Source organism: Biomphalaria glabrata, chromosome 17 (genome assembly GCF_947242115.1).
Source record: "Biomphalaria glabrata chromosome 17, xgBioGlab47.1, whole genome shotgun sequence".
Taxonomy (NCBI): Eukaryota; Metazoa; Mollusca; class Gastropoda; family Planorbidae; genus Biomphalaria; species Biomphalaria glabrata.
Genome location: NC_074727.1, coordinates 12,150,049 through 12,176,809, shown reverse-complemented (window position 1 = coordinate 12,176,809; position 26,761 = coordinate 12,150,049). Strand labels below are relative to the sequence as shown.

Sequence of the window (26,761 nt, the reverse complement as noted above, 5' to 3'; positions counted from 1 at the left end):
CGTTCAGAAATATACAGAGGATAGAATCAATCAAAAACTTTTGGAACAAGTGTTTCTAACTGTATAAAGAAGCAAGTTCAATATAACAAAATAAACCCACGCTTATAGTGACTGCCTTTGGTGGAGAGCATCGTTCAAACCATTATTGCAAGGCTTATCTGCCCTTAGTTTAGTACTATCTAGGTCTTTTATTTGAAAATTAATTACGACAAATTGATTAACTAATTGGTTAACGATTGAGTCTGTAAGATGTTTGTAAAAAAAACAACTCCCGCAGGACAACGGGGGATGGCAGCTGGCAGGATATGAACCCGGAACCATCGAGACGACCGAACGACATTCCAGCGCTATTGTGCACGACCAGGCAGCCACCGTCATCGACGATAATTGTGCAAACTTAAAAATTAGACCCGAGAATGGGAAGAATGAGAAATAATGTGTACAAGTTTTTCACCGGACAGAGTGAGTTGATATAAGCTTTGTAAGAATAGATATAAATCTACTATATAAAGTAGAATGTAAGGTGTATGCATTTATGTATGTATGTTACGCATCAAAACCGTTTGACCAATCTTAATAAAACTTGGCATAAATGTCCCTTAGATCATGGCGGAGACCGTAGTGTATGTTTAATGTCCCCCTTCATTATAACTGAGAAAATACCTAAATTTTCCTCTATTAAAGAGCAAATCGGGTAAACCCGGACCGCATGTAATATTCGGCTAGTAGATAATCAAAAATACATCTTCCATTTCATTAAAGAAGTTGCACGGCTACTTCTCATGTAATATATATATATATATATATATATATATATATAAGAAAACGTAATTAGGGACCCAGGGGAAACTACTACGAGTGAACAACAGAGAGATATTTATTTATTGTAGTAATACAAATATCTGTACAAATCAAATTAAGAATCAGTCTTCAGAAACTGTTCTTCATGCATCGAGCAGAGGTGACTGAATTATCATAGAAAAAAACAAATTCTACAAAAGATTTACAATCATAGACAAGATAGGACAACAAATGGACTGGAGTTGAAATCAGACATCAAAATGGGAATGTTCTTATTACTTTTGAGTTAGCCCGAAGCACAGTACCGGGACAACATGGCTTTTTCAAGTCTATTTGAAGTGCTCAGACCAAACCCTCGTTCAATGAGATAATATCACGAGTCAGACCAACTCAAGCGATCTTCGACGAGTCTTTTGAGCTATCTACTTGAAGAAGACACTAGACACGGACAACTCCTGCCCCCAGCTCCCAGACAGGCGATGCTTCACAGGGCTCGATAATACAATTTTCTTGTTAATTCTGTATCGACCTTCCAAAAACACATACACTCAAGAATAGACACACTTCAAAGTACTCACATCACCACATCCATTAGAAGTATCGATTACATGTATGAGTCAACGATACTTTTAGCAACTTGTAGGACATATGTGGACATCCGATATTCAGATAAATATATAAAATAAACAGTGAACAATATTTCTTGTTAGGCAGTGAGCGTGACCAGGGTAATTATAACTTTTCTGTAAGGTTTTCAATTCCAGTCCAAGCAATGGCTGAAGAATTTGTCTCACTAATGATTTAACGCCAAATTAAAAAGAGTTTAATATATTTGCCGAAACAATTCATGCAACGTTCTCAGCCTGAAGCCAGCAGAAGATTGTTGAACACTCAGAGACAGAAATAACGGACTCCACCCGATAAAGGTCAAGTCACTTGTACGTTCTTTCAAACAAGAAATGACCACTTTCTTTGAATTTCTTGACCAATTTCTTTGAATTTCTTAACCACTTTCTTTGACTTTCTTGACCACTTTCTTTGAATTTCTTGACCACTTTCTTTGAATTGTTTTGACCACTTTCTTTGAATTGTTTTGACCACTTTCTTTGAATTTCTGTGTCTCTATGCAATTAACGGGGAGACTAGCATTCATAAAGTAAATTAGAGAGCTTGAAAACAAAAAGCTTTGCGCTTTCCTCGTGGTTCCACATCTCCAGTTCAGAGTAGCAAATAAATGGAATGCACTTCTGATGATGACCAATTATCTGTCCATGAGATTTAAGCGGTTAGTCATTGTAATGTTCCCTTAACACCCGCGTAAATCTGGCCTGCATAAACTAGAACGGAGCTTTTTTCTACCCTATCTGCATTTAAATTATTGTGGTGAACAATTTACTGTCTACGGGCCCTCCTCGCCCGGTCGATGGTGAAAGAGAAGAGTCTTGAAATGAGCAAAACATCAACAAATATCTGCACCGCAAAACACACACACACACATCGGAAAACAAAACAGAGCGAAGTCGCTGTTTGGGGGTGGAGCTGAGTAACGCGGGATGCGGGCGCCAATCAATACTGCTTCCCTTTTCATCACACTCATCGCTGTAGACCCGGCACAGATACACAGTGATCATCATGCAAGTTTAGGGCGATCGATCATCGACACACCCTGTAAAAATAAAAGAAGAAACAAGATTTGGTGTAGGGGGTGAGGGTGCTAGTGAGTCTGCGAGGCTGCACTAGCTACTAAATGATTCATAGTACATGCAGTCCTGTGAGATTCTAGACTTTAGGTCATTCTGACATTATGCCAAGGTCATTTGTTAAGTTAAAAAAAAAAGAATGACGTAGGATCGAATTTTTGGTCAGTTGTAATGACTCAGTACTCTGCACACAAACTCAAAACTGAAAACTCAGTGAAAATTCATTCCAAACAATGACCACACAAGAGCTTTATTATCATTGACATACATTGATGATGTACAATGTACGTGTAATCTTGTTCTTTTATTGGATGACACAGTCCATTTTGATTGATTTTAAAATGGTATAGATGTAAGCGCATATATAATTCTAATTTAATAGAAAAAGGTATGCTTTTGAAAGACTGTAAATTAATTGTCTTGGCACCTTTGTCGACTATCACAAAGATTGAATCACATTTAAATATTACGAAGGGCATGTGTGAATTAAGAACTGACATTTTCCACTTGTTTTAAAAAATGTTTTATACTTTAGCGCATACAATATGATGTCAATATCACCACTAAAGGAATATATAAAACAGAAAGTAAGGCGTATGTATGTATGTATGTCCCGCATAGAAATCAAAACCGTTTGACCAATCTTGATAAAACTTGTAATAATGTCCCTTAGATCATGGCGCAGACCGTAGTGTATGTTTAATGTCCATACCACTACAAATGGCCCTAAAAATAGACAAAAATACCTAATTGTTTCTCTATTAAAAAACGAAACTTTTAAACAAATTTTATATTTGATATAAATATGTCGGGTAACCCCATTTTCACACTACGTTCATTTTCGTGGCAAAAAAAAAAAATAAAATTGAAGGGAAAATTCTCTATGTTTAACATAGATCAGTAATACGAAAACTAAGGCCCGCAGGCCGCGGTCATATCCGGCTAATAAACAAATAAATAAATAAATAAATATATATATATATATATATATATAAAACCACGAAATCATACGCTTTCAGAATCCAAAATACTTTCGCACCTTGATCTATTTCAAGCCCGATTAGCGCGACGGAAAATCAAAAGTGCAAAGGCGCCTTTAATATTTGAGAGCTAAACATAATGGACATAGAGACAGCATAAGCACAATAATAGATTTTAAAAAATTAGACCCGCTAAAATTAAAAATCACGCTGAGAGCTAACTTGTTTTAATTTATTATATTAAAAGTGTTTTATCGGCAGCATTTTTAGGACGGTCCAAGAGAGCCCGCTAGGTCAAGATAGTAAAACGAACACATCCTCCTGTTATTGCAGGGTGACTTTGAAAACAGACAGACGTGCCATTAAATTGCCTTCACCACATTGCTATTGCAATCGATTGGTATTGATTGGGTAGACACTAGAGAGTCAAGACAATGATCTACATTCTCCATCTCATAAAACACGTTTTAACAAGAAAAGATTGAGTTTCAACGATTGCTTGGGAGTCAAGGAACAAACACATGTGGCTAGGGAGAAATGCCCTATGCCAGCTGCATGCCCTGAAGCTACCTGTTGATGAAAATGTCAAGGTCTGCTACAATAACCTTCATAATGTTAAGGTCTCATGCTTTGCCCATCTAAATGTTAAGGTATTATGCAGTTCCCATCTAAATGTCAAGGTCTCATGTAATGCCAATCTATTTGTCACGGTCATGTATAGCTCCAATCTAAATGCTAATGTTATATACAGTTCCCATCTAGATGTGACGTTCATATGCTATTCCCATCTAAATGTCAAGGTCTTATGCAGTTCCCATCTAAATGTCAAGGTCTTATGCAGTTCCCATCTAAATGTAAGGTCTCATGCGGTTTCTATCTAAATGTCAATATCTTATGCAGTTCCCATCTAAATGTCAAGTTATTATGCAGTTCTCATTTAAAGATCAGAGTACATGCCAAGTGGTCATCATTTCACGTACATTTCCATTCAGAAGGTTAATGTCAAAGTTCCCTTCAGAATGTCATCATGACATATAAAGTTTCCTCTAAATTGTCATGTGACCCCCAGCAAAGCCTGACTTCAGAATGGGACGCGACCCCACAACAATTGGCATGCTTTGCCAAATTTTACTTTCAACTGTCAGGAACCATCACTTATAAGTCATCCATCCAACTAGGTCAATGACCTCTTATTCTATACATTTCGTTCAGTTGACCTGGTCAAGACGTTGATTGGTATACGAAGCCTGGATAGACTATGTATGTAAAATATCTCTTGAGTGACCCCTCCCCCATTTTGCCAGGTGATGTAATTATTACACAGGTAGACGCAGTTATCTACAGGCTCTATTTTTAGCGACGTTTACAGTTCTTCCCCCTTTCCTAACCCTGATCCCGGACATTGTTTACCTGTTCGTTCCAAGACCAGTGGATTGATCTCGGCCTGAGTGTTGGACTTTGTTTAGCAATGGACGGGACAAAGAGCTCAAGACGTGACAAAAAAGATGGCAAGTCTGCTGAGATCACGAGGGGAAAGACGTGATTATCTGCTTCACCTCCAGAACTTCAGGCTTACTTCACGTGAATATATTAGTGCTATTTATTCTCAAACATTAAGAGCAGACACATGCCTCTGATGAGACTGTGTCTTTACTATTGGGGGAAAACTCACAAAACAACAACAGCTAATTGGGTAACTTTCTGAGACTCCAGTACAATATAGTGAATAAAGTATAACTTTTTGATAATTATTTCATCACAAAACCACAGATTAAAAAAAAAAAATTATAAGAACATGGTTATAATATGTAACGTCCATTTAAGGATCTTTTTTTTTTTTTTAGAAAAGACCACTGAAAAATAAAATTTAAAAAAAGAATCATGAGTCAACTTTATAAAATAAAACAAAAGAAATGACTGAGGTCTACAGGAAAATCATTGGTGCGTGTCGCAGAGAGGTCGCATCTTAAAGCTGAGAACCCCTGGTTCAAATATTTTGTTGCTACATTTCTTTCTTGTTTTGAGTGTTTCTACTTTGGATAAATCGCCAAAACAAAGAAAAGATTTCAGTATAAACCACTATTGGATTTATGAGTATCAGTGCACAACCAACGTCCATTTAGGAGCACTAACCACTTGAAATTACTTTGTTATGGGAGTCAGTAGCAGGGAAACTGGAATCAAATATCGCAGTTAATGCATTCGAAAATTGAAGAGTCATGTAGCAGCCATTGGCTAACAGAATGTAAATAAATGTGACAACACTAACTTGATCCTAATTGCTTTTAGATAAGATAAGATAAGATAAGATAGCTTTATTGGTCCAAACATAGAAATTCAGCTTGACTACAATTGTTCACCTCAGCCTTACTACTAGAACAATAGCATTATAGACGCAAACACGAACAACATACACACACACACATGTAATATTTGCAAACACAAACACATGACACGCGGTTTTATGAATTAGACTTTTATTAGTTCTCGGTGACGACGTGACCTTGAAACCCACCGACTGAAAGTGGGATAAAGTTTTTGAAATCTTTTTTTTTTTTTTCAGCCTTCATGGAGTGGAGCCGACCACTTCGTCCAGATCGGATGTGATTTAAAGGGTACAAATGGTATTTAAGGATCGTGTGTGTACTTTGGTATAAAGATTTGTAATTTATATTACTACTATTATTACTATATTACTACTACTATTATATTACTACTACTATTATATTACTACAACTACTGACTAAGTCCGAGATTCTGATCTGACTTAATTCATGTTTTCTATATTCCTCTCTCCTTTCTTCAGGGCGTCTACTGCGTTTCTTCAAAACTTCTGTATAATGCTTTAAAAGTACAAACCATAGACTTATATTTACTATATCTAGACTGGACATGGAGATTTTTTAGCACTACAAAAGATGTGAAAATTTTTTAGAAAGTTGGATCAAGGCGTTGTTTTGTAAAGTAGTTCAAAGAAGTAGAGGTGTTGTTTTTTTCAACCCTAACCTATGTAACATATAATTTAATTTTTAGATCTAGATCTAGTAATTGAACATCATCAAACATAAGAGTACTCTCGTCTCATAATTATTATTTTGCAGTGTTTAGATACATAATCTAGAAAGATCTAGGTAATCAATTTATTTAAATGTACTTAAGATGATTTAAATCAACATGAATTATTTCGATCTAGGATTTTTGAAACTATCTCAATGGAAACAAACAGGAAATGGCTTTGTTTCATATATTAGCGTGAAAATCCAAGAAATGATTTTGCATTATTTCTAAACTTTGAAAACTAAAGATCATTACTTTTCTAAGACAGAAAAGATTGATTGACTTGACTCCCCTTAGAGCCTGAAAAAAGAGTTTACGTACATAAAAATCTATACATGTCTAGGTCTGTGAATTGATCAATCGCGGATAAGAATTTATTTCCCGTTTGCAGTCTAGATATAATATACAAATCTATGGTACAAACATTGGTTACCTACTACTATCCCATTAATTAAACAAACAAACCAAAAACAACGGGATATATGCACACCATTTCGCACCTGAGAATAACTCCAATTGGTGACAAGGCAGGGAGACCTAGGTCTCCCGTAGTGCCCTGGCCATTTCGCACCAGATGTGTCGAAAATAGTAAAAAGTAAAGCCTCCACCACCCTCCAGCTTCCATGAAGTTCTGACTTGAATAGAGGTATTGTAAAATTAAAGGTTAGTGTGTGTGTGCTAATGCAAGTAAGTGCGTGTGTGCTATGTCTAACGCTTCAAAAGGAAAACTCCAAACAAAGCCGGATAAATAACCTAATAAATTTTTTACAAAAATGCATTAAAATCTACTTTTGTTATTACAATACCTCTATTCAGCTCGTAACTTCGTGGAAACTGGGTGAGCTCAAAAACCGGGGTGGACAGGGATCTCGAAAACGGCTCTAACGAGTTTCCTAGAAATTTTACAGATGCTGAATATTGTTAGGAAAAGATTTACAACCAGCTCGTTCGCCTCACTAGGAAAACTCTAAAAGCTTGAAAGCTATAATTTGGCTAGAGAACAAGAATCTCAAACGGACTCTACGTCTTCGACTATTTCCCTCAGGTAGGCATTGTTCATTCAGGAGTTCAATAAATTAAATGTTCAGGAACATAGTCTTCTAGGTCGAGATCTGAAGACCTATTATTTGAATTTCATAAAGTCGAGTAGATCTATATGTTCACCAAACCAGGATTCTTTCGCAAAGGGGGATGGGCGGGGAAAAAATAAAAGCTTTTTTTAAAAATATTCATTAGTTTATAACAGAAAAAAATAATTGCTCAATAAGTTTGTATAAAGGAAGTATTGTCTTTTGTTTTTTTTTAAAGAGTTTTTAAAAATGTTTTTCTTGTTTGTTTGTTTGTATTCTCCACAAGAATGGATAATAATACCTGAAACCGAAACAAAAAGAGTCAAGAAACATGTTCAGACCAGAAGAGAATAACAAAGGCATCCCTAGAAAATACGGTTAATGACGTCATTTAAAAGTGCTGTCTCCATTTTATTTTTATTACCCCAGCAGAACACAGCAGCGAACAAAAAATATTGGATTCATTTTTTTTTAATGTTCAGATATCCATTGCTCTGTCCGGCCTTTGCTATTTTTTATATTTTGTTTTTTAAGAAACCAGTCAAAATTGGATAAGATGCCAAAACAAGAAATTTAAGGGGCTTCTACAGTGCTAATGAAAAACTACATTACTTTTTCTGTATATACAATTAATCAAGTGAATAATACATCGTTGCACTATGTCTTTTACACAAAGCATTTAAAATTAGAAAAAAAAAACGTTGGGTATGTATGTATGTAAATATATGTATGCATGTATGTATGTGTATGTATATGTGTATGAATGTATGTATGTATGTATGTATGATCAATTTCTTCAATGGAAGCAGACTTTAAATTTCTAAAGAGGCTTACGGTTCTCACTGTAAAGTAATATTCTAGATGTAATACCAAACACTACTAATTCTTATTTTAAAATATTTTTGAATTATATACAAATACAATCGGTGTTTTCTTTTTAAAAAAGAAAAACAGACTATTACATTAATTGTTAGTAGCTAGTTTAACAGAAAGCACATCATTTACTAGTATAAATATTTTCATAACTTTGTGAGTTATTTGAGGAAATAATAAAATCGTTTGCCTAAGTGTAGTATACAGTATAGTAGACATTACTTTGCTTACTTAATATAGCCTCCACTGTTTCTTACTATTACTAGTAAATAGTTTTAGTAAATGTTATATTTTTACATATTTCAATAAATAAAAAAAAAAACGGTTCGCTTTCAGAAAATAAAAAGTAACTGTCGCACCAGAACTTTGCAAGCTGCAAAATATGATCTTTTCTAGTTTTTGAGATTTAAATGTGACGGACCACATTAAACTAATAGTGTCTTGTTCCCTTTCGGGTGCCGCTAAAAATAGACCATCTAATTATACCTATGGCTGGCTGCCAAGATGAATGACGCCATAGCTAAATGTGTTACTCTCGACGAAAATGTTGAATTTGATAATGAAATGGCATTCTGGTGACGTGAGCACAAGTGACGGTTCATCGAACACTAAAAGCGAATAGTGAAAAAAACAAAAACAACAACAGACTAGGTCAGGTGATTACGCGCGCAATCAAAGCCGTGAGTTGTGTTAGAGCAGAAAGAAATGTCAAGGCGGCAAGTGAAGCAAAGAAAACCAAGGATGATGGATCTATCGATAAAAGAGACACTGAAGGGGTAACAACCTACATCTTGAGATGACCTTACTTAGAACAACATGAAAGACAGTTGTGTTCATTTGTTGAAGCTACAGTCCCGAAACTTGAGGTGCGATTAATCCCTGACGTAAAAACTAAGAGAGGCGTTAAAAAAAGGGGATGGGGTAGAGAAGGGATGATGTGAAACAAATTGATTTTATAATTTAAATAAAATAATTTGAAGCTTATTGAGAAGTCCAAAAGCATGACAAAGTGTTTTGGGCCAATCTTCTAGAACAAGACAAGACATCTCTAGTGAAAAAGTGTCTTTCAAGACCTGAGAAGGTAAAAATGATATTCTGAAATGAAATGCTTCAAGACCTGGACATTTCAAACCAATGTTCTAAGGTGAAATGTTTTAAGACTACATTTTCAAGGAGCTGACTGTCTTATGAAATACAAATCTCAACATCCCGTACACATCAGATACAAAAACAAAATGTATGCTGGACGTAAAAGCCGAGTCAAGAAGTCTCCAAGTAAGAGACTCACCACAAGTTTACAAATACAAAATAACAGATGGATTGAATTGTCCAGATTGACCAGAACAGGCTTGTGTTCTAATGTTAGTGTTTTTGTAATAGAGGATTTTTAAAAAATACTTTATGATGCTTGGAGACCTGCTTATTTTACGAAATATATATAACTAGTCGACCGGTGGCGTAGCATACACCGCTATTTTGCAGGGCCACTGCAACCTATGAGACCAAAGTGGGCCCCGCACTTTCATAAGACCCGCGCTAATTCTAGGTGTATAAATTATTAAACTAAACCATTTTATAACTTATAACAAATATCCAGAAATTATTAAAATCTTTTGAAAACTCATACAAATCTCCTGAAATATATAGACAGAAATTGTCATTTTGGGGTGTTATTCAATATGGAAAACGACAATCCTACGCGCGATAAAAAAAAACGGCATAATGCAATACCAGTAATTGTGGAATCTAGTGAAAGAAGCTTCTCGCGCTTTAAACTAATGAAGAATTACTTGAGGTCAACAATTCTCGTAGATAGATTGAAACATTTGGTAATTCTTGCTATTGAGCGTGATCTATGTAGGAAACAGAATTCTTATGATATACCGTATGACTTCGCTACACGCAAGGCTCGTGTAGTAATTCTGTGCGTAGTAAAGAATGAATAAAATGCAAAGACGAATTTATTTTCTAATACTAACTCTTAATTTTCACTTTTTATCCGTATCCCTACCCAAACTGGGCCCCGCGAATTCCGTTTCGCATTGTGCCCCACAATGGTTAAGTCCGGCCCTGCCTTTTAGTAACGGGTGAATACTACTTGTTCTCCTCCCCCCCCCCTTCTCCCTTTTGATTTCGCCTCTATAATTACGTGAGGTAACTAGTCCGTCAGACTAACAGAAATAAAAGAGTAATTTTTCCATTACTTGGTGTCCAAACTCTTGAGCCATGAAGAGAATTATATACATAGATATATGAGGCGCGGTGGCTGAGCGGTAAAAGCGCTTGGCTTCCGAATCAGAGTTTTCGAGTTCGAATCCTGGTAAAACTGGGATTTTTAATTTCGGGATCTTATGGTTATTCTGAGTCCAGCCAGCTCTAATGGGTACCTGACACTAGTAGGGGAAAAGTAAATGCGGTTGGTCGATGTGCTGGCCACATGACACCCTCGTTAACCGTGGGCCACAAAAAAAAAACAGATGATCTTTACATCTTCTGCCCTATAGATCGCAAGGTCTGAAAGGTGAACTATATAATATCTATTGAGGCTCTAAATATTATCCGGTTTTCCTTAGGAATTTCTTCGAGGCGGGGCTTCATTTCTCAGGAGATAAACGAGCGACTAATAGAGTCCCATTGACGGAACTCTACGGTCGTACAAGTGTGTGTAATGATAAGTAGTCAGAATCGAGGCTACACCTACAAGACCAATCATATCTCATTTTTACAATTAGGGTCTCGACACTGTTAAACTACGGATACGCCACATAGAATCTAATAACCATTTTTACTAACACAGTCGAAATCCCACACCCCTAATCTTTATTACAAGCTAATTGGATTAGCTTGTGTGATAATTATAGTCAAGATCTTTTTCTGGGCTAATATCCTCCCCCTCCTTATTTTCAGAGGTGGCGGGGAGAGAAAGATATGGAGGAGTGGTTCTAACACTGCCAACAAAGCGACACCCCAGCATCATTTAACAATCCTAACTGAAACATAATCGGAATTATTTTTTTTTTGGTACCCATTCATCAAACTATTATTAATTTTTTCCAACAAAGAAGAGCACTTGATGCAAGAGAAGTTTTTAAGGAATTATTTGTGATCCTGTGACCATCCTATTCAACATACATCTAGATCTCTCTTCCCCAAAAGAAGATTCAGGGAGTAACATTTTAATTACTTGTGATCCTGTAACCATTTCACTCAACATAAATCTAGATCTCTCTTCCCCAACAGAAGATTCAGGGAGTAACATTTTAATTACTCGTGATCCTGTGGCCATTTCATTCAACATACATCTAGATCTCTCTTTCCCAAAAGAAGATTCAGGGAGTAACATTTTAATTACGTGTGATCCTGTGACCATTTCACTCAACATAAATCTAGATCTCTCTTCCCCAACAGAAGATTCAGGGAGTAACATTTTAATTGTGATCCTGTAACCATTTCACTCAACATACATCTAAACTATATCTAACCACTGTTACATAAGATATGAACGAAGTGGTCGTCTCCTTTCCATTAGAACTAAAACAGAAAAATTTAAAAACTCCTTCATCCCACTGTCGGTCGAGTATTACAAGATCATCTGTCATCATCGAGAAGTTCATTGAAGTCAAATTCATAAAGCGCTGGTTGTGAATGTGTATGTGTTTCGCGTGTGAATGTTGTTCAAATTTGCATCTGTAATGTTATTGTTACAGTAACGCTGAGGTTGTCAATTGTTGTCAAACTGAATTTCCATTTGATTGGATCAATAAAAATTATCTTATCTTATCTCTCGTTCCCAACAGAAGATTCAGGGAGTATCATTTTAATCCCACGAGTTACAGCAATTGAAAGCCAATGCCCTAAAACTATATTTCTAATCAAGCTTACAGGTAGGTATTCTCATTCTCTTTCTTCCTCCCTCCCTCCCTCTCTCTCTCTCTCTCTCTCTCTGTTTTAGTAGACCCAGTGTGTATCAAAAACCAATGTACACATAATTTGAGATTCAATTAACACCGAGGCGTTACCAGGTATGCTCAGAATGTATGCCATATTTAATTATTTAATTCACTGTAATACAGTAGATAACTAAAGTGGTCGGTGTCGTTCCCCGGAGAGATACATCACACACAGTATATAATCAACAAGTGCGTTTGTGGCAGTGGGGCTAAGATATTGTATAACATACATCACAAGAAAATCCATCAAAGTGAACTAAAGACTCACGAGAACCCTGATTCAGCATTGCACCTTTAGTTAGCAGAGAAATGAAATCGAATTGATAGATGCATATTTAATTGATACATGAATACATCTTAGTTTGCTAAGTCAAACTATCTTGATAGATGCATATTTAATTGAAACATGAAAACATCTTGGTTTGCTAATTCAAACTATCTCAAGTTGGAGCTGTGAGTAAACATCAAACAAAAAAATATGTTACATTTTATCATCAACAACTTCAGATAAACCTATTCATAATATTGACAAAATTATATTTTAAGATCAAGGCACATCTTTTATTCATTAAAATAGCAACTTTGTTTTCATCTTCCTATAAACACAATTTAAAAAAAAAAATTGGTTGGCTTCAAACATTTTGTGTAAGGATTCGTTTTCTTTGTTAAGTATATTCAACGATTAAACACATAACTCTGATGCTAGTTTTTAACTGACAAAAATCAGATGTTTATTAGGACATCATACTGGGTAACAACAGTCAACAAGGGACATTACTCCTATATACGAAGTAGCATAGCCTATATAAGTGTTCGCCAAACTTTTTCCTTAATAATAATATCATAATGGATAAAGTAGTACCATGTAATTTAGGATTGTTCGGTACAAAACTCAAATTGTGTAACAACTATATGTGTGGACATGTCATTGTGAAATCATGTTGCAAGCCATCATTAGCTGCTCGCGTCTAATTGACTCGCTATTCTCATTCATAGGAGGCAGTTAATGGCTACAAACTAGTGCCCAGGTACCCACCGAAGATCCTTGACCTAGCATTGATTTCAAGATTATATCAAAAAGCATTATCGTAACGTGCTTTTCGGAACGTTGGTCACGTGATTAATTAACGCCGTAACTCTTTTATCTATAGAAACCTTCGACACTGTCGCAGTTTAAAACAATGCACACTACCTATATAGATCTACTACCGATTAGACATGTCTTTAGTACACACTGAAGCTAGAGTTTCCCCACAGTGGTTTCACGAAGCTTTCTTGATATCCCTAGAGTCGGACTGCCACTGGGCCCGCGAAGGCCGCGCCAGTCAGCACAGCTTGGCCCATTACAGAGGGCCGCGAATCAGCCAAGTTTCAAGAGAACCATCGAGTTGGTGTCCAGCGCTTTTCAGAAAACCCGTGGTCCCCTATTCACCGTTTCTCCTGGCACCACAGGAGGGGGGGGGGTGACTGGACATAGCCTCACAACCGACTCATTCGTCCGTAGCGAGCAACTACCCTAATAAAGAACAGGTTGTTCACCCGGCAACCACGATGAGGTGGTACTGGACTGCCATGTTTGTACACACTTGAATTTTTCAACAAAGCATTTTTTTTTCATCATTGAATACTGTACTGTCCTAGGCATTATATCATTGAATGCTGTACTGTCCTAGGCATTATATCATTGAATACTGTCCTATCCTAGGCATTATATCATTGAATGCTGTACTGTGCTAGGCATTATATCATTGAATGCTGTCCTGTCCTAGGCATTATATCATTGAATACTGTACTGTGCTAGGCATTATATCATTGAATACTGTACTGTCCTAGGCATTATATCATTGAATGCTGTCCTGTCCTAGGCATTATATCATTGAATGCTGTCCTGTCCTAGGCATTATATCATTGAATGCTGTCCTGTCCTAGGCATTATATCATTGAATGCCGTACTGTCCTAGGCCTTATATCATTGAATGCCGTACTGTCCTAGGCATTTTATCATTGAATGCTGTCCTGTCCTAGGCATTATATCATTGAATACTGTCCTGTCCTAGGCATTATATCATTGAATGCTGTACTGTGCTAGGCATTATATCATTGAATACTGTACTGTCCTAGGCATTATATCATTGAATGCTGTACTGTGCTAGGCATTATATCATTGAATGCTGTACTGTGCTAGGCATTATATCATTGAATGCTGTACTGTGCTAGGCATTATATCATTGAATGATGTACTGTGCTAGGCATTATATCATTGAATGCTGTCCTGTCCTAGGCATTATATCATTGAATACTGTCCTGTCCTAGGCATTATATCATTGAATGCTGTACTGTGCTAGGCATTATATCATTGAATGCTGTCCTGTCCTAGGCATTATATCATTGAATACTGTACTGTGCTAGGCATTATATCATTGAATACTGTACTGTCCTAGGCATTATATCATTGAATGCTGTCCTGTCCTAGGCATTATATCATTGAATACTGTACTGTCCTAGGTATTATATCATTGAATACTGTACTGTCCTAGGCATTTTATCATTGAATGCTGTCCTGTCCTAGGCATTATATCATTGAATACTGTCCTGTCCTAGGCATTATATCATTGAATGCTGTACTGTGCTAGGCATTATATCATTGAATGCTGTCCTGTCCTAGGCATTATATCATTGAATACTGTACTGTGCTAGGCATTATATCATTGAATACTGTACTGTCCTAGGCATTATATCATTGAATGCTGTCCTGTCCTAGGCATTATATCATTGAATACTGTACTGTCCTAGGTATTATATCATTGAATACTGTACTGTCCTAGGCATTTTATCATTGAATGCTGTCCTGTCCTAGGCATTATATCATTGAATACTGTCCTGTCCTAGGCATTATATCATTGAATGCTGTACTGTGCTAGGCATTATATCATTGAATGCTGTCCTGTCCTAGGCATTATATCATTGAATGCTGTACTGTCCTAGGCATTATATCATTGAATGCTGTACTGTGCTAGGCATTATATCATTGAATACTGTCCTGTCCTAGGCATTATATCATTGAATGCTGTCCTGTCCTAGGCATTATATCATTGAATGCTGTCCTGTCCTAGGCATTATATCATTGAATGCCGTACTGTCCTAGGCATTTTATCATTGAATGCTGTACTGTGCTAGGCATTTTATCATTGAATGCTGTACTGTGCTAGGCATTATATCATTGAATACTGTACTGTCCTAGGCATTATATCATTGAATGCTGTACTGTGCTAGGCATTATATCATTGAATGCTGTACTGTGCTAGGCATTATATCATTGAATGCTGTACTGTGCTAGGCATTATATCATTGAATGCTGTACTGTGCTAGGCATTATATCATTGAATGCTGTACTGTGCTAGGCATTATATCATTGAATGCTGTACTGTGCTAGGCATTATATCATTGAATGCTGTACTGTGCTAGGCATTATATCATTGAATGCTGTACTGTGCTAGGCATTATATCATTGAATGCTGTACTGTGCTAGGCATTATATCATTGAATGCTGTACTGTGCTAGGCATTATATCATTGAATGCTGTACTGTGCTAGGCATTATATCATTGAATGCTGTACTGTGCTAGGCATTATATCATTGAATGCTGTACTGTGCTAGGCATTATATCATTGAATGCTGTACTGTGCTAGGCATTATATCATTGAATGCTGTACTGTGCTAGGCATTACTTCTTATTAAAGCGCCGTCCACTTGAGGCCTCTCAGAGACATCGTATGAATATTTAGACTTAGAGTCTCCAAATGTAGCTGATAGAATCAGTAACCAAAGTCATTGGTTCTCAAATTTAGAATTGTATTGATCAGGGTGACCGACACTTTCAGCAGTTGTAATTGGTTCACACTTACAACCTCGGCACATCGAAGGTTCTATGCGGTATTCATGTAGAAACCTTCACGCGATTCTACAAGTTGAGCTCCTTTCGGTTTTACACCCAGTGTTACCGACGTACCCCTTAACGTGAGATAACAAAGTAGCCATTGATCATGCGGCGTCCAGGACGACTCCGAATCCCTGGAAGATAAGGGTGCCAAGTCTGATTAGCAGTGCGGTCACTACCTCAGACTAAACCTAAAAAGTATCACAAGTGTGCGCGTGGAGAGAGAGAATACGGAAAATAGTTCAAGTAAAAAGTGGAATTAAAGAAACGGAGAGAGAGAAATGTAGTACGCAAGAGGAGGAGGGGGGAGAGATGTAAAGTAAATAGCACTAGACATTTGGACGGATAAATTGCCAATACGAAGGATGGGCCAAGACGAAAGAAAACGAAAAGGGGGGGGGGGAGACACGGACAGAGCGCACGAGCTCATCAGTTTTTGAGCCCCCCCCCCCAACTCAATTCGCCAACTAATCGATTCCGGAGGAAAACTTTGCTTTGCTGCCAACTTTCCCACGGACGGACTTGTCCGAATGTGTTTTTGATGAATCCCAATCAATCAGATTGTATTAGGATGCCAAACATGACGTTTGCTCTAATGGAAATCAAAAGTGGACAGTGTACACTTTAAAACAGTCGGAATCCAAAGAACCCTCTCATCCCTCTATTTCTTTCAGCTTTTTGAGCTAGCCAATCCAGGTCTCGTAGCTCCTAGTCTGGAACAACTAGCTTGACAACTCAAACGAAGAATATGTGGTTATCATGAATGTTTATTTTAGCACTGATCTTAGGAGTATTTTGGTCTCACATATTAGTCGTTTAGACTTAACATTTACAATGATCTAGGCCCAAATAATGATTTAGGAAGTATTTAACAGCTGTTTGTACAATTTCTTGGTTTACAATATTTCGGTTTATAGAAACTTAGAGAATGAGGATATCAAGAGCTTCAGCTCGTTCAGTTTTACGTTCTACTTACTAGGTAATAAAGGTGGAAGCAGAGTTTTTGTAATGCTTATATTACGGTATTGAGCTTACTCCACAATAAGCGTTCACATTTGTTAAGTGTCCATTAGTGTCCAAAGAGCCGAGCTGTTGGCACTAGAGACTCCTGACCTAAGTTTTTCTTCTAATACCAGAAATGAGAGATTGCCTCTTTACCGGCCTATCTATTCTAAAGTTCCATCATCAATGGAATGATCATTTAATTGCATCCGTTCATCGCGGGTTGACGCCCTTTCTCATTGGGGTCGGAGGCCGAGCCCCATGAGATATTCCTCTCGTATTCCTGCACTGTACCACCACATAACCACGATTATATATTTATTCCAGGCACCATGGTGAAAGCACCCACAAGAGAAGATGGATAGACGAACACAGAATAAAGCTATCGTAACGAGTACATAGCACGTGGTAAGAAATAAAGAAAGGTTCGCTAAACCTGCCCCATCCGCCGCGCCGTTCCTAAATTAAGTTGCACATTGCTGTGGAAGCTGTCTCACAGTTATGTTGTGGTACAAAATTTAACCAGATCGTGCTTGCGATTGAACCGAGCTGTGGCACTAGTTCGTAGACAAATACACTTTATAAGCAGAAACGGTTCCATTACAACGAGATGTGTAGTAATCATAAACATTTTTTTGTAAAGAAAGAATTCAGTTTTCCCAAAAATATGTCAAGAAGAAGAGACGATGTAGGAGGGGGGAAAAAAAGAGCCTGTCGAAAATGAAATGGTCATCTGATTGGCGCTTGTGACGTCAGTGCATGATGACGCGAAGAGGTCCATGAACGTTAAATTTGTCAACTGACACAACAGAAGCTCGTCAACGTGACACTGTCAAAATGTGAGCGTGAAAACGTGATCAACTACGAAATAATCAGCCTCGTTTGTTTAACCTTTGTGTACAGATACATTCATGATTGCCCGCTAGGGAGAAATCTGTGTGATTGGACGTTGGCGGTCACGTTTTATTGCACAGCATGGGGGGAAGAAGGTCTGTATGGCCGGCAAACTAGAAGATCAGTCATTTTGGTCAGACTAGCAAGGGAGATCAGCTTGATTGCCCTCACGGCTAGAGGGATAACTCTAATCGTCTTCCAGACTAGAAAGATTAATCCGATTGTCTGCCCGCACACTGTCGTTTGTCTTCCAAAAAAGTTTGAATGAAAGCGAGTCTTTTTTTTTTTTAATCAGTCAAATAATTAGGAGACTTTAAAGATGGAGGTTTGTGACGGGGAAGGAAATCACGTGATGCTAAAATTAAACTATTGGCGTCTAAGAAAAAGTTGTTGTTTTGGTTTTGTTTGGTTTCAATTAGAATGTAAAGTCTATTTGAAAACTAGAAGCCAATACACATTGATGTGCACATAAGAATATGGAAAGACAAAGGCATAGCCCGCTCGAACTGATGCGCTCCCTGGTCATGGCCACATTCTTATAAGCTTGTGAGTCTTGGACGCTGACTGCAGAGTTAGAGAGGAGGATCCTAGCAATGAAATTGAGGTGCTACAGAAAGATCCTAGATCATATTTAAAAAACCGCAACACAAAATAAGAGATTAGAGACAGGGTTATTACAGCGATTGGACCCCACGATGACCTGATAACTACTGGAGAAAAAAAAAACGCAAACTAAAACTCTATGGTCATGTAACAAGGTCTTATATCCTCGCAAAGACCTTCCTACAGGGAGCAGTGCCAGGTAAAAGAGGCAGACAAAGAATGGATCGGCCTGCCATTGAAAGAGGATCTACCCAAGGCAAAAGACAGAGGAATGGAGAAAGACGGTTGACAAATCTTGTGTGGTGTCCCAACGGTCCATAAGAGTAAAGGATAGGTGAAGGTGCACATAGATTAAACAAAAAGAATACAGCCTTAATGATCGCCTCCATTTTACCGACTTAGTAGAAAAGAAAGCGTTTTGGAAAGGGCGCATTTTACTAACGTCTTGAATCAGACGTATCCCTTTTCAAAAGAATTAACACGTTTTGCCTGGTTAAACCTAGTCGGTGACCCATTTCTTGGTATCCATCAAAGTGTTCAAACTTTCAGTAAATTCAAGACGATACATGAGATAATGGATTTGAATAGATCTCAATGTAAGTAAAAGCATTGGATATATGCACACATTCAACGTGTTTCTGTTCTCTGGCTGTTCGGAGTTCTAGAGTCATTACGTCACATGACAAACTACAGAATGGTTCAATCTCACATTCTATTTTTAAAACAGGAAGTAGCCTTCCCCTCTAGTCTAGGTGATACTTGGACAGTGGAAACCGCTTCATTACAAAAGCTGCTTAGTCGCTAAGCATTTTATGTTCTTTCCAATGTAATGTTATAAGAACTATACAGTTATGCGGGTTACATGTACAGCTTTGTATTAAAGTATTTTTTTTATTCAAGTTCGTTATGAAAATCTAAAATGCGAATCAATCTTTAGAAAAAATAATCCGATCCGCCGCTACATTGACGTCAGACCAAATGATGTCGCAGGTCACACAACTCCAATCTGACCAGGCAATTGGATAATGACTGACATTTTAGGATAATTTCTTGATTCTCGGGACTTGTGTCAGACAGTGGAATTAAAACAACAGGAACAGAGGACGACGCCAGGATCTAGTTATTGATTTTTGTGTCTTTATTTACTTGCTACGATTTGGAATACATTTTTGCGACTGTTCTTTTCCAAGTGAGTTTCGTGACAGCAGTTAATATGAACACTAAGATCTGGACCTAATCTAACAAAATTAAGATGTCTATAGTACAAAATTGACATACGAACAAGAATAACTGAAAAATTAGGTGGTCCGTTGTGTACATAGAGCCCAATGTACTTTTTTTTTCCATTTGTTCTCTGAGTGGTAGGTGCCCTGTTATAAAATAAATTATTTGTCGACGACTGTAAAGGAAAGTTAAATAAATATCATTATAGGCTGAATATGATGTTTCGTACCTTGCTCATAATGTCTATAAGAAATGTCATATGGCCACGAGGGTATCAAAAGAAGATTATAACAACCACAGCATGGCCATGCGTTAAATAGTGCTGACAGTATAACAACCACATGATAGCCATTTGTTAAATAGAGCAGACGGCTGGTCTATTTTTACAAAGCTTATATATATATATATATATATATAAATATATATATATATATATATATATATAAATATATATATATATATATATAAATATATATATATATATATATATAAATATATATATATATATATATATAAATATATATATATATATATATATATATATATATATATATATATATATATATATATATATATATATATATATATATATATATATATATATCAACTCATTCTGCCTGTCTGTTTGTTTGTCTGGCAAAAAGTTTGAAAATGTTTTTTCTTCCATTTCCGATTCTCAGAACGAGTTAAAACTGTGCACAATTATTAATTGAAGACATGAATCAATAAAAAAATTTAACAATTAGTTCATTAATTGTTAGTGATTAATGATTTTGTTTGATATCAAGATAAGAGGAATCCATGCCACGTAAGGAGAGATGTGGATGTATATGTGGATTTAATCCCCTTATTACGTTTTGACATGTTTTCTCCCACTTCCTAATTATCGGGTCAAGTTGAAATTTCCCAATATAATTCATATTCGATAAGAACACACGAATCAATCCAGAAATTAATCAACTGTTAATCATTTAGTACTAATTAATCAATTATGTTTTATATAGCAGAAAGGGAGTTAAACACTGTAATGTTTAGATAAATGGCAGTAATTAGTTGTTTTTTCTAGTTAAGCTTTGTGTTTAAAAAGTATTCTTTTTTCTTTTGCTTGTTACTGCTATTGCTTCGATCTAGGAAGTTAACCTTCTACACCGGAACGCCGGTAAGCCCACACATATACATCATTGAAATAGCAAAGAGTAAAATAGATCTAGATGAGACGCGATGAATAAGTTCTTACACTGGAATATAAAAAATGTGTACAAATGAAACGCTAAATTGGCCAAAATTCTTCCTTATCTTTCTGTCACATTGACTTCTAACAATGCCAGACATCCGTTTCTGACGACTTTCAACCGTCAATAAAGGCGGGGTAAATTGTCACGACCTTGACGGAAGTGCTGAATTCTGAGCCCCAGACGTCCTTGACATTACTTAGCATTTGAAGTTTATGAGACGTGAAAGATTTAAAAAAAAAGAGAGAGAGAGAAGTGTGGAGCATGAATGTAGGTCGGATAACAATTATACCTTTCAACCTTGGCGATCTTATAGAGGCAGATGATGTAAAGCTCATCTGTTTCTATGTCAGACAGTTGACGAGGGTGTCCTGTGACCAGCACTTGACCAAATGCCTTTACTTTTACCCAACTAATGTCAGGTACCCATTAGAGCTGGGTGGACTCAGAGGCGCCCAAAGATCGACACAAATGGTCCAATATTGTTGGAGGCACAGCTGCTTATGGACGTTTCTGATATTAAACATATTGAATAAACGTATACGTTCATACAGAATATAGAATGAGCGCCACGAATTACAAGAATGTGAGAACCGCACCCAAAAAAAAAAGTACACTTGTCCAACATCTCGAGCAAACAACTGTCTTGGACTCTGTAGCTGATGGAATCTGTCAGTCAGCTTCTAGTGGTCAACAATTGGCCGCTAAACGCCCGCTGGTGGTGTTATTTTACAAGCCTCAACCTCCTTCGGCCCTTGTCAAGATAAAGAACAGCACTACATGACAAGGTATCGTTTGCAAGTGAAAAAGTTAATCCATTCTTGGTTGTCTCCCATAACGTGGAAGGGCTGACCCACTTCCTCACCCACATCTCCCCAGACAGATGCGTGATGCTGATCATTAACATACAATGTAACATACAGATCTATCTACTCCAATATTACGATACGGTTTGAATCACAATGAGAACAAACCAAGATTTTGCAGTTCGATGGTGACCACTTTTGTCATCCAGGGGGAGGCTGAAGACTTCGCACTGGGAAACTGAGTTAGAATGGACGGTGACTGCTCCATCGTATTACCAGTAGACTAAGCTTATCTACACTTGTAACAGTAACAGTAAACTTGCATACAGAATAATAATTCATTGACTATAGGCGTGCAAAGAGTATAAACATACACAAACTTTAAGCAGCAACACCCAACCGTTGGTACCCCTTTCCCTTGCCTAACAGATAACTCCCGTACCTCACTGATGGCACTCTACAAAAAGATGACTCCCCTACCTAACTGTAGGCACCCTACATAACAGATAACTCCCCTACCTAACTGTAGGCACCCTACATAACAGATAACTCCCCTACCTAACTGTAGGCACCCTACAAAAAGATGACTCCCCTACCTAACTGTAGGCACCCTACATAACAGATAACTCCCCTACCTAACTGTAGGCACCCTACATAACAGATAACTCCCCTACCTAACTGTAGGCACCCTACAAAAAGATGACTCCCCTACCTAACTGTAGGCACCCTACATAACAGATAACTCCCTAGCTCGATTGCACACTATATAACAGATGACTTCCTACCTCCATGATGACATTACCGCTAATACTATAGTACTATCAAAGACAACAAAAAAGACCCAAATGAAATAAAACAATTTTCTTAATGCAGTTCTTTCTCCATAACCAAAACAGCTTAATAAATAAATCAATAAGAATTATTTCACTTCATTCACAGTTTTTAAAACGCTTATATCAACTCAATATGTCTGTCTGTCTGTCTGTCTGGTGCACATTTCGTACAGGATATTTCTCCCACTTCCTATTACCGGATCAAGCTGAAACTTTGCACAAGTATTCATTGCCGTTGTCAAAACAAGAATAAATCAAAGGATTAACAATTGATTTAATTCATTAGTGGTAATTAACTAATTTTGTTTTATGTAGATAAATCTTGCAGTATTGATATATGGTCGTAATTGTGTGGTTTTCTTCCTTATATAAGATTTGTTTTTTAAAAAGCATTTTTTTTTATTTTACTTGCTTTTTTTTTTGAAAACCGGATTAGCATTTAATGAATTAAAATACCCCTCAGTAGTCTAGGGAAGTCTCTATGTAAAATGATTTTCAAACGAGGCGCTAAAATTAGGTACATATAAATGCTGGTATCGGTTTTATGTTTCATACATAGATCTATAGAAAACTTTGAAAGTATGAATCATATTTTCAGCGCCAAATTTTCCGGAGACACCTAGGCTAGAAGAACACTTTATGTTTACATTTCAATTTTTGTTAACATACTGAATTGACTTCAAAATATACTAATGATTTTTTTTTTTAAATCCAGATTCAAAATGAGGAAAAAAGCACAGAAACTACCTTTAGGCCTTTTGACAGTGAGAAAGAAGTACATAAGACGACACAGAATAACGTACAGTGTTTATATTTGACGTCCATAAATAAGAGACTTTAAGAGACTAACCTGTACAGTTGAATACAAAGACCATTGTATCCGACTACATGTACTTTAGCAGACGTCAACACAGACAAAGTGCAAGGCTTATACTAAACACCGCGCTATAATTAACACTGTCACATTGAACGGAAGAACCCAAGCAAACAAAACAAAAACAAAAACAAAAAAAAACACTCACTCAGCCATTTTTTTTTTAATCTGGGGGGAAAATGAGTCAGAAATAAATAGATCATACCTTGGTGAACAGACGACTAGTTCCGTCGTAATGACGTCATTGTCGGGCTGCCTCTCTTCGAGTCATCCGGCGCGCGCTCACGCTCCCGTCAAGCGGCGAGAGTTAATCCGTGGTTTCAGGGAACTCCGTGAGCCCAGCTGAAGATAAAGGATAACGCAGTCTGAAATTAGCCAAAGCAAAATATTCAGTCACAGTTTCAAGTCTTAAGATTTACAAGACGAAGAGATAGCCCGCAGTGAAGCATATTTTAAAAAAAAAACATTTTTTTCTACAGTAATAAGCTGAACACCAAATGCAATTTAAATAATTAGATTCATAATGGCAATGTCTTCGATGGGTGCAGTGTTTCACAGAAACAGATGGCCTTTCTTTACATCATCTGCCCTATAGAACACAAGGTCTGAAAGGGGAACTTTACTTTTTTGTTTACATGGCTACGCAAACCTAGTAGCGACCTGCATAGTTTTCCACAGGCAAGGCCGTTATCCACAAGGGGGAGGGGGGGGGGTTGTTTAAGTTTTCTTTACGTCATCTGCGCCTGTCCTCTACAAGGGCTGTCCTCTGGGCCTCAAATGTTGGGCCTGCGGCCCCTTCGTTAGAGCTCTCCAACTGTCTCTTTCGGAGGCTATCGGCTGCCAGCTACTTTCCTCTATGCCAGTGAGGGTGAAATAGCGCTTGAGTTGATCTTTATAGCGCTTACAGGGTAAACCTCTGTTACGCCGTCCTACTTTAATAAATATTACTGGCTAACGTAAATGTCCAATACAATAGTTCAGACATTTACTCTTTAAAAAATAGCTTTAAAAATACGTCAATGGAATACGGATATGTAGTCAACTCGCAGAATGGACCTCATTCACCAATCGTAAACAAACAACATTTAGCCACGTGATAATATTGATAAAACAATGAAAATTGCGTATCACGTGACAGCCTTTATGGATGGCGTAATTTGTATAGAAGATATAGAGAACCACGTGGCAAAATGTTTGTTTGTTTACGATTGGTGAATGAGGTCCATTGAGAAACGGATGCTATATGCAAGACAACAGAGAGATATGCCAGTATAATGGATGAACTAAACATAAGTAGATATAAAAATATGAACAACATAAATATCAATTCACTGGAACAGAAAACAGATGTCAACGAAACAGTGTCATAAAAGCTGTCTTATTAACAGTTAAATATAAGAGAGAGAGATTATTATGCTTAGAGTCAATAACAAATATATGAAAGTAATGCTGGTTTCAAAAATTGTAAGTGACACTGGAAGTTTAACACAAAGAAATGTATTAAAATCTGTAAATAATAAACTAAAATACTTTTATTTTTTTTTATCGCTTTTAATAATGTAGACGTTATTTCCTTTTTTTATATATCAAACAAAGTAATTAATAACCAATAATTGATTGAATAAATAATTAATTTTTTAATTGATTCATGTATTGTCTTCGCCAATGAATAATTGTGCAAAAGTTTCAACTTGATCCGTTTAAATAGCGCAATATAGAAACTATTTATTCGAAAGGCAATTGTTTACCGTATGCTACAAAAACCGAAGACCTTTACGTCATCTGCGCTATAGATTGCAAGATCTATATCTATAAAATATATATATATTTATAGATCGCAATCTGAGATCGAAACTATACTTTACTTATTTACTAGTGTATTGAATGAATGCGTACACTTCAGATTGTTGAAAAAGCAGCTAACTTAACTACGATACACAGTCCAATACAGATATACAAAGTAAACTTTAAAAAAAAAACAAAAAACTCCTTATTGCAAAGCTTATATCATCAATTCACTCGGTCTGGTCAAAAGTTTGAGCATGTTTTTTTCTCCCATTTCCAATGTTAGGATCAAGTTTAAACTTTGCACAATTATTCATTGAACTTGACAAGAATGAATCAAACAAAACATTAACCATTTGTTTAATTAATTATTGGTGATGAATTATTTTGTTTGATATCGAAATAAATGAAATAAATGCTACTTAATGAGAGATGTGTGGATCATGGATCTCTTTTCTTCTTCCACTTCTCATTCTCGGATCAAGTTGAAATTTTGCATAATTATTCAAAGTCGATGACAATGCAAGAATCAATCCAAAAATTGACCAATTAGTTAATCAATTAGTACTAATTAATCAATTGTGTTTTATATAGCAGAATGGGAGCTAAAACCGGCAATTGTCAGAAAAATGGCAGTAATTAGCGGTTCTTTCCCTTAGATAAGCCCTTTTTTTTTAAGTAATCAGTTTTCTATTGCTTGTTTTTGCTTATCAAATAATTAAGCAAGGCTGGTCTAACAAACACAAAAGCAACTCTGAAAATTCTTACACGACTGACAATCCAACGAGATCAACCTGTAGGATATAAAATCGTAGAACCTATATACTGAATATGAGATTGCATTGATATGTACATATGTACATGTGCAGGGTACACATGGGTTTGAATGTAGCTTTATCTGGTCTATAAGGTATATGCAGTTTTTTTTTTGTTGTTGTTGTTTTGTTTTTCGCATGTTAAAACAGATACGTGTGATTTTTTTGCGAATGTTTTCTAAGAATACACTGGACACTTTAGAGTACATGGGCTAAATATATTGTTATAACCCTATTCGCGACGAAAAAGGGTTAACTGTGTGTAATTAGCTAACATAGGTGACACAGGCCAGTAATACAGTTTAGCGTGCTATATTGAAAAGCA

At 36.7% G+C, this 26,761-nt stretch overlaps 1 protein-coding gene across 4 annotated transcripts in view; it reads right to left on the bottom strand.

The window, feature by feature from the left end:
- The window catches only part of LOC106077757 (solute carrier organic anion transporter family member 5A1-like), a 96,782-nt gene that overhangs the window by 30,023 nt on the left and 39,998 nt on the right, over window positions 1-26,761 (bottom strand). The window contains exon 2 of one of the 4 annotated variants that reach the window (XM_056016069.1): window positions 24,042-24,201. The exons of 1 other annotated variant lie outside the window; for it this stretch is intronic. The gene's annotated coding sequence lies outside the window, so the exon portion shown is untranslated. Of the gene's footprint in view, window positions 1-23,812; window positions 23,996-24,041; window positions 24,202-26,761 lie in introns of those variants that run through there. 2 more of the 4 variants (XM_056016070.1, XM_056016072.1) reach the window with 2 other exon arrangements.